Here is a 10000-nt window from a genome sequence, read left to right on the forward strand (position 1 = left end):
ACACACACACACTCACACACACACTCTTACACACACACACACACACTCACACACACACACACACACACACACACACTTTACAGAGCCCAGGGCCTGGACCCCCTTAGAGCACACTCACACACACACATAGTCAACACACACACACACACACACACACTCTTACACACACACACACACACACACACACACACTCTCAGCAGGATCAGTTATGGTACACACACACACACACACACACAGCAGGAGGAGTTACGGTACACACACACACATACTCAAACACACACACACACACACAACAGGAGGAGTTAAGGTACACACATACACACACACAAACACACAGCAGGAGGAGTTAAGGTACACACACACACACACACACACACAAACACACACACACACACACACAGCAGGAGGAGTTACGGTACACACACACACATACTCAAACACACACACACACACACACACAACAGGAGGAGTTAAGGTACACACATACACACACACAAACACACAGCAGGAGGAGTTAAGGTACACAGACACACACTCAAACACACACTCAGCAGGAGGAGTTAACACACACTCAAACACACACACACACACACACACACAGCGCAGGAGGAGTTAAGGTACACACACACACACAGCAGGATGAGTTACGGTACACACACACATGCACACACACATACACACACACACACACACACACATACACACTGTTACGTGTTCAACATTTAAAACAAAGTCTCAAACTCAAAAGCATCTTTTCAACAGTTTCTATTTTCAAAACAAACAAAAATATTTCGTCAATTTGTCATGCATCGGTAACATCATACAGACCACAAAATAGGCCATTGTCCATTGTCCATTTCGAGAGCCTGTTTTCCCGATATTATGTCCATTCAACGCAAAGCACGTTGTAATCCGTGTGGCAAAATGAAATCTTTCCGTTGGACCGTTGTACAAAAAATCACGGTCTGTATGAGCACACAAAAAAAACTCTCACGGTCTGTATGAGTGCACAAAAAAACTCTGTCGGCCCGTATATGTAAAATGAAACCCGGCGTCAATGAAACGCCGCAGGCTCCGTGTCTCAAAGTCCTGTGGCCCAAAACGCTGCACGTCTCCGCGTGTCTCAGGCATGTGTCACAAACGCCGACCGTCTCCATCTCCCAAAACACAAAATGAATCGCGATTAATCGAATTTTTTTTATCTATTCTAAATGTCCCTTCGTTTATTTATTTTTTCCATCATTTAATTTTTATTTTAATGCCCTTATCAACATTGAAAAGTTGATTGGCTTGCTTTATGCAAATGTTTTATTTTATTGAAAACCAACATTGCCAAACAGGGCGGTCCAAAATAAAATTATAAAGTGCACATTTCAGGTAAACAAGGACTCAGCCTATAGTGCAGTTAAACCATGGCTTAATATTTTCTTTTTTTCAAGTTTGCTGGGAACATAGCAGTCAGGCCTCTTATTTCAGAAACATTGAACCGTAACAGTTAGGTTACCAATAAAAGGTAAGCCTACTACTTCTTTGCTTTCAGCCAGCTGCCTGTTGACATTTTCAGACAACAGTGAAGCTCGCTTCTTTTGCACAACACAACTTTTAAAAGTAAACTTTCCATTCAGAAGCTTTTTATCATCCATTTCGCCGTATCGCGCTCACCATTCACTCAAACCGTAACGTTAGCCTACTACACAGTTTGCGAGGCCAAAAAGAATGTTAATCTAAAAAAATGTTAAAAAAAAACTCCTGTTAATCTTGCGATACATTTTTTTACGGCGTTAAAATGTGTTTGCGTTAACGCCGTTAATAACGCGTTAAACTGACAGCACTAATATAAATCATGTGAAAACAAATATACAATGAAGTAGAAATAAAATATAAATGTTTGTACGTCACAACACACAGCAGGAGGAGTTACGGTACACACACTCACATACACACACTCTCTCTCACACACACACACACACACATACACACATGTGGTACACGAATGTTGCAGAGTATTGTAGGTCTTAACTGAAGCTCTCGACCATTATTGTTAGGTTGCTGCTAACGCTTAGACCAACAATCCATTGGAACACATAGTAGCTAGCTAGCCTCGCTGCTAATAAGTATAACGTTAGCATGCTGATATGAATAGACCCATTATAGTCAGGTGGCTCAATTGACTTGTTAACCAAACTTTTAAGAAGTCATACAACTAAACACACAAGTGACAGTTTTATCCAACCAGAGACCGGAGTAAAGTGACGACGTCCGTTTTCAATACGGATCCTTTAGGAAATACGTTATCCCTGCCGACACAGCCTCATCTCTGATGCAATTTCCTGTTTCAGGAAAGAGAAGGCGGAGTTTGAGGCGACGCGCTCCCGGACGGAGGCGGAGTGGGCGGAGTCTAAGCAATCTGAGATGAGGAAACTGCAGCGGGACAGGAAGCTGTTTGAGAAACATTCTGCAGCGGCTCGGAACACACACACCTCAGCACAAAGAGACCAGAAACAGGTAACACACACACACACACACACACACACACACACCTCAGCACAAAGAGACCAGAAACAGGTAACACACACACACACACACACACACACACACACACACACACACACACACACACACCTCAGCACAGAGAGACCAGAAACAGGTAAAACCCACACACACACACACACACACACACACACACACACACCTCAGCACAGAGAGACCAGAAACAGGTAAAACACACACACACACACACACACACACACACACACACACACACACCTCAGCACAAAGAGACCAGAAACAGGTAAAACACACACACACACACACACACACACCTCAGCACAAAGAGACCAGAAACAGGTAAAACACACACACACACACACACTGGTTCTATGGTTGGACGGTGTTACGAGCCGGCTCAATGCACGAAACACAAAGGGGAGGCCACGCAGAATTTATGATAATAATAATATATTTATTAATGATTTACAAGGTTATATATTTATCTAATAATTATAGCAAACGTGTGGTGAAGGTCAGTGTTCTGAAGAGAAACAAAAGATGTAATGTAAAGTCAGGTAAATGGTAATATAAACAAACGACGACGATAATCCAAAACCAACGACAGTCCAAATCCAATCTCAATACAAATCCAACGACCAACCCAACCTCCCCCGACTGCCATCTGATCAGGGCTTTTGTAGCCCAGCCAATCACCCATACACCTGGATCCAATTACCTGTTGTAACGACAGATAGAGAACAGGCATGCCAATCATCATGGGGCAGGGCCTAGACCCGCCAGGGTCGTAACAGACGGTCAAAGGTGGCTGCCTTTATAATATGTGTTCAGGTGTATAATATGTGTTCAGGTTTATAATATGTGTTCAGGTTTATAATAAGTGTGTGTGTGTGTGTCTATGTGTGTGTGTCGGTGTGTGTGTGTGTGTGTGTGTGTGTGTTCAGGTTTATAATCATTTATAATATGTGTTCAGGTTTATAATGTGTGTGTGTGTGTGTGTGTGTGTGTGTGTGTGGTGTGTGTGTTTATAATATGTGTTCAGGTTTATAATATGTGTTCAGGTTTATAATATGTGTGTGTGTGTGTGTGTTTATAATATGTGTTCAGGTTTATAATATGTGTTTAGGTTTATAATATGTGTTCAGGTTTATAATCAGGTTTATAATGTGTGTGTGTGTGTGTGTGTGTGTGTGTGTGTGTGTGTGTGTGTGTGTTTATAATATGTGTTCAGGTTCTATGGTTGGACAGTCAGTTGTGTTCAGCTTCCCCTCCATCTCCCTCTCTCTCTCTCTCCCTCTAATGTGTGTGTCTCTCTCTCAGGCTGTGCAGCAGCAGGTGTGTGTGTGTGTGTGCAATGTGTGTGTGTAATGTGTGTATGTGTGTGTGTGTGTCTCTCTCTGTCTCAGGCTGTGCAGCAGCAGGTGTGTGTGTGTGTGTGTGTAATGTGTGTGTGGGTATATAATGTGTGTGTGTGTGTGTGTGTGTGTGTCTCTCCCTCAGGCTGTGCAGCAGCAGGTGTGTGCGCTGCAGGAGGAGTGTGTGTAATGTGTGTGTGTGTGTGTGTGTGGGTGTGTAATGTGTGTGTGTGTGTGTGTGTGGGTATATAATGTGTGTGAGTGTGTGTCTCTCCCTCAGGCTGTGCAGCAGCAGGTGTGTGTGTGTGTGTGTGTGTCTCTCCCTCAGGCTGTGCAGCAGCAGGTGTGTGTGTGTGTGTGTGTGGGTATATAATGTGTGTGTGTGTGTGTGTGTGTAATGTGTGTGTGTGTGTGTGGGTATATAATGTGTGTGTGTGTGTGTGTGTCTCTCTCTCTCAGGCTGTGCAGCAGCAGGTGTGTGCGCTGCAGGAGAAGTGTGTGTGTAATGTGTGTGTAATGTGTGTGTGGGTATATAATGTTTGTGTGCGTGTGTGTATGTGTCTCTCTCTCAGGCTGTCCAGCAGCAGGTGTGTGCGCTGCAGGAGGAGTGTGTGCGTAAAGAGCAGCGGTGGAAGAACACACACACTCGTCTGCAACAGCAGATACACACACTCACCACACACAACCAGGAGCTCCTCCAGCAGATTCACACCCTGGAGAACCTTCGACTCAGCGCATGGAGAACACAGAAGGAGGAGAGGAGAGGAGGAGGAGGGCAGCAACGAAAGGAGGAAGAGGAGGAGAGGAGAGGAGGCCAGAAACGAAAGGAGGAGGAGGAGAGGGATGTGGATGTGGGAGGAGCGGGCAGCCTGCCTGAAAGGAAACTGAAGACCTCCCTGAACAGAACGGTATGTATGCGTGTGTGAGTGTGAGTGTGTGTGTGTGTGTGTATGTTAGGGATGGGCATAATTAATCGACGATCGATTAATTGATCATTAAGAATTTCCTCGATGACAATTTTTTCATCGATAAAACTAATGCATGTTATGTTGCGTAGTGTGCGTGCAATTTATTTATTTTAGGGCTGTCAAAGTTAACGCGTTATTCTATGAGATTATTGTGGCCGAGATTAACGCAATCAAATATTTGAACGCAGTTAACGCAACTTTGTTTACTTCGGGTGTGCGTTGACCCATGGCACGAAACCGCTGCGTGTCTGCAGTCAGTTCATAAGAGAGACCGAGACGGTAGTTGAAGATGGAGAGAGCTGAGGGATTGTTGGGCGGAAAGTTTCTGTTTAAGAGGCAAAATGACGGAACAATCGACAAAACTAAAGTTGTATGTAGCATTTGTCAAGCTGAATTTAGCGATCACAGAAGCAGCTCGTCTTTAAGTTATCACCTTAATGCAAAGCACCCGACAGAAAGCAGTCCCAGGTTAGATGGTCGCCAACCCACACTCCACGACTTCTCTAGGAAATTAACTAGACCAGTCCGTGAAAAGGTTACCAACGCTGTAGCAGTTTGGGTTGCCGGTGACTGTCGGCCCATCAACATATTTGAAGACGGTGGGCTGACTGAGGTGATTCGAATTGACTGAGGTGATTCGAATTGCTTCAGGGGACAATTCTTACGATTTACGGTCGAGGGGCACCATTGGGTCTCGCATACATTCCTTGTACGACGGCGAGAGAGCACGAAAACAATACAATTAAACAACAGTGTCTAAAATACACGCTGTCTGAAGTGATTACTCATTAATTTATAAGATTTAGTCTTTAGAAGAAAAACAAACTTTTAATCGCGATGAATCTAGATTAATGAATTTCAAAATGTGAGATTAATTAGTTCATTTTTTGTATCTATTGACAGCACTAATTTATTTATAATCAGATTTTTCTTTGGAGAAAAAAAAACGAGGGTCAGTTGTGTTTATGAGCACCGGCTTCTAGCTGTCGGCTCCGCTGCTTAAGAGTACAGCAGCGCATATTTTCAAGTGTAACCATTGAACAGATCCCGTTTAACTGCCACAAGAGTTGTCCATCTTGTAATAAAGATCTCAATGAGGAAACACGCTGTGTTTTTTCTATTTTCACTGCATTTTAATATATAGCCTATAAATAGTGAATTTTAATATAAAAATATGAATGATTAATCGAAAATCGATCGTTAATTCTCCCGACGATCGATTAAGACAATTTAATCGAATGCCCATCCCTAGTGTGTGTGTGTGTGTGTGTGTGTGTGTGTGTGTTTATTCGTAAGTATGTGTATTCATGTGTCTGTTTGCTATGACTAGAACTGTGTGTATTTAGATATGTAGTAGTATGTGTCTTAATAACCAGTGGAATATTATATTATATATTATAATATATATATCAATTTTCCAACACGACACCAACACAAACACTTAACACTTCAAACACTAAGGCCTGTTTTTGATTTATGATTATATTCTAGAGCAGTGGTTCCCAAGCTTTTTACAGTCCTGTACCCCTTCAGACATTCAATCTCCAGCTACGTTTTTTACTGTATAATAGTCTTAGCGACATGAAGTAATTTATATGATTAAAAATCGACTTGCCGAGTTGACGGTATTCGCCTACACTCAGAACTCCATAATATGACATGCGTTTTACTCCCTATAAGTTAATCAACAGCATTCATTACAAGAGCTAGTCAAACGAATATAACTTACTCATCACAAATATCCTCGGCTGGGTCAAGGCGAAGCTCAAAGTGGATACGTTTTCCCTCGTCGTGTTCAGCTGTATGTATGAAGTAAACGTGGACTTGTTTACAGGTGAAACGGGGTGTTTTCTCAGTAGTTGTGGCCACGTCGCGACCCAATAGCGATCGCCGATTTACCATGATCTTATCATATAAATAGCCCTAATTTGCTAATGGGTGGGCCATCACCGGTTGCTTTCACACTCAGAGAGAGAAATGTGCAAGGCTTTAGCTCTATTCTCCTTACAAAGTGCTCATTTATTTCTCAGTTTCGAACTGCATATATTTGAAAAGGAGAAGATTCAAGGCTTCTCGGGGTGTTATTTTTATCTCTGTAGGACAAAAACTCACGGAGCTTTTAAATGCGATTGCTAAAAAATACCACCAACTGCCCCACGGGGCAGCTCCGTGTTGGAAGTGTTAAAGGAATTATGGTGTCCATGTGTTTCTTTTAATGACAGCAGTCAATATAACAACTGAACAATTATTTGAACTGCACATTGAACTAAACATAGGAATATTTTATTTTTATTACAATTATCCACACAGTGTGCAGCTTGTGTCACTGCAGTGTATCTTTATGGGCTTCTAAAAGAAAACATTTTGAGATACAGTAGTTGCGGCCTAAAATTCCTGATTTCGTGGGAGCTTTTCCTAAAAGTTACATCAGGCGCTGACAGGGGATCGCTGGACTTCTGTGAGTAACGACCTGGGTGTAACTGCACATCTAATCACCGACGAATGGAAGTTAAAGTCGTTTACACCAAGGTTATTATAGTTTTGCGTTTTTCACTAGTTTTTATTTTTATTTCGTTTTGACTTTTTGTTTTCAATTTCAGTTTAGTTTTAATTAGTTTTTAAAGCGGGTTTGCTAGTTTAGTTTAGTTTCTATTTTTTGAAAATGCTTAGTTTGAGTTTAGTTTTTATTAGTTTCAGTATTAGTTTTAGTCTTTACCGCGGAATGCAAGAAACCAAGAGGGGGGGGGGGGGGGCAGTCAAAACAAAATGCTCAAAATGAATAGAAGATACAAGCTATAATAAATAATATGTAATAAAAACAGAATTTGCGCATGTCCTGTTCAAACAGACAGGAGACAGCGAGACGGTGAGGCAGCGACGAGCTGTGCCTCATCTCAGATTGCGCAATCCCTCACAAACTAGGTTGAGCGCATGCGTAGAACCTATTTAGTTTTGCTGATCTGACGTAAAGCCGCAGTGAAAAAGCACGGAGAGGAGGCAAATAGTACCTCTGCTTCAATAAAGGGAGCATGCGAGAGCCCACCGGTCGGGTTTATTCTTGTTCTGCCGTTACTCTTCTTATATTTGACATTGACTACGAAAATGGAAGATTCTATAGCTAAGCTAAAACATTTCTCATAACTGGACTTTCAATCAAAACGTGAATTGATCAATAATGGGAGACCAATGCCGTAGCTAAAATGAATGCTTGAAACGACGGGACAGAAGATAACTCGATCGACTTCTCACATCCAAAGCCAAAATGTTTTGAAAATATTTTGAACCTCAAGAATAGATTTGGTTTTGGACGTACAGCGGAGACTAAATATTAGCAGGGGGGTATCTCACCCCTCATTCGCTAACATTACATTGATATCAGAGAAAGCCCTTGCTCCGTTAATTTCCCGTTCTCTTAGGATTGTTTAATGTCTATGTAAAGCCATTTAACATCAAACAAGTGGTTGTGATCACTTTGGTGAGCTGATTTTGAGAAATTAAACTTAAATTGCAGCTAAAGTTGTACATAATCACACATATTAACACGAGTTCATCACAAGCTAGCAGCTGCCAACTGTATGTAGCCACCTTACCTATGTTAGAATGCTGATATGAAAAACAACCAGTAGTCAATGTGCAAGCTGCCAATTGAATGGTGATTTAAGCTACTGTATTGGGTTTATATATTTGTAAATCTGACTCTGAAAGAGTCAGTGCCTCACCAGCCACGAACCTCACCGCACGTTACTGTTCCAGGTAATCCCAAATAGGACTCTGTCGCTTTCTCCCGACTTTTGCCGCCATAATACCAGGTGAGGGGCGTGTAGTAAAAGTGGTACGGCGGAAGATAGACGCTATGTATGAAATCAATTGACATCTATGAAATACATTGACAAAGACGAAAACTAAGGACATTTTCTCTATAATTCTATTTTATTTTAGTTAGTTTTGTAAAGACACAATACAGTTTCAGTTAGTTATCGTTTTTTTATAAAGCCTCGTTTTTATTTTTATTTCAGTTAACGAAAAGAAAAATCACACCTCGTTTTCGTTTTTTCGTTAGTTTTCGTTAACTATAATAACCTTGGTTTACACTAACGTGCATGAAAACAGAAGAGCGCCCAGTGTTTCCCCTAGGTTTACAGCTTTGGGGGGGGGGGGGGGGCTGCGGCACGGTGCACGCGGCGCAGCGCAGCGTGGCGTGGCCACCGACACAAACGCTTAAAGGAATCATGGTGTTCATGTGTTTCTTTTAATGACAGCAGTCAATATAACAACTAAACATCGGAACATGTCTTTTTATGACAATTATCCACAAAGTGTGCAGCTTTTGTCGCTGCAGTGGTGTATCTTTCTGGGCTTCTGGAAGAACATTTTTTAAGATATTTGCGGCCTAAAATTCCTGATTTCGCAGGAGCTTTTCCAAAAAGTTGCGATGAAAGTTTTTATTTTTAGGTTTTTGTTGCAATGAAATTGGCGAAACAAGTGAAAGTTGCGATAAAAAGTTATGAATTGTCCTCTTTGTAATTATAATTGAGTTATTTGTTGAAAAATAATTGATTATTAAACAAACATTAATTCATCAAGAACAAAACGATTGAGAAATGGTCCTCTTAATAACCTCACCAATATGCCAAAGAAAAGATTACCAGGACTACAAAAATGTAGCAAAATAGGCTTTACTTATCCACAACGAAGTGCACATGTTGGCATTACAAAAGGACCAGTACGACTGAATAAGATGTTATGAATGTCTCAGCCTTCATATGACGAAAAAAAATTAAAAAAAACAGCCTGTGTCACTATGATCTGTCTCGTCATCTGACGTCCTGCCTGTGTTTCTGCCGTTCTCATTGCTTATCAATCTGTTTTGCTATCCTTGTTTATTTATTTTATCCGTATAGGTGTTGATGTTCAATTTCATATATTAATTTAAAGTCGTCCAATTTCAAGTCATCCATTCTTCAACACTAGCTGCTACCTTGTCTTCAAACAGAAAGTAACGTTAAATCTCCATGGCAACAGGTCTTGAGGGTTTGGCAAATAATCGGATTTATTGCTTCCTTCATTATTCACAGCAAAATAAATAATTTTCGTTACATTTCATAGATTTATTAGCAGACTCTATGTAAAAAGGGCCACGCACAACTCACGGAAAAAGATAAAAAATGG

The 10000-nt window shown here is 41.3% G+C and overlaps 1 long non-coding RNA gene across 1 annotated transcript in view; it reads left to right on the plus strand.

The window, feature by feature from the left end:
• Positions 1-4685: 4685 nt before the first annotated feature.
• Positions 4686-10000, plus strand: part of LOC122128623 — an 8156-nt gene continuing 2841 nt past the window's right edge. Inside the window, exon 1 of the long non-coding RNA XR_006151510.1 lies at positions 4686-4771. This is a non-coding gene — a long non-coding RNA (uncharacterized LOC122128623). The remainder of the gene's footprint in view (positions 4772-10000) is intronic.

This window comes from Clupea harengus, chromosome 2, assembly GCF_900700415.2.
Source record: "Clupea harengus chromosome 2, Ch_v2.0.2, whole genome shotgun sequence".
In the NCBI taxonomy this organism is placed as follows: domain Eukaryota; kingdom Metazoa; phylum Chordata; class Actinopteri; order Clupeiformes; family Clupeidae; genus Clupea; species Clupea harengus.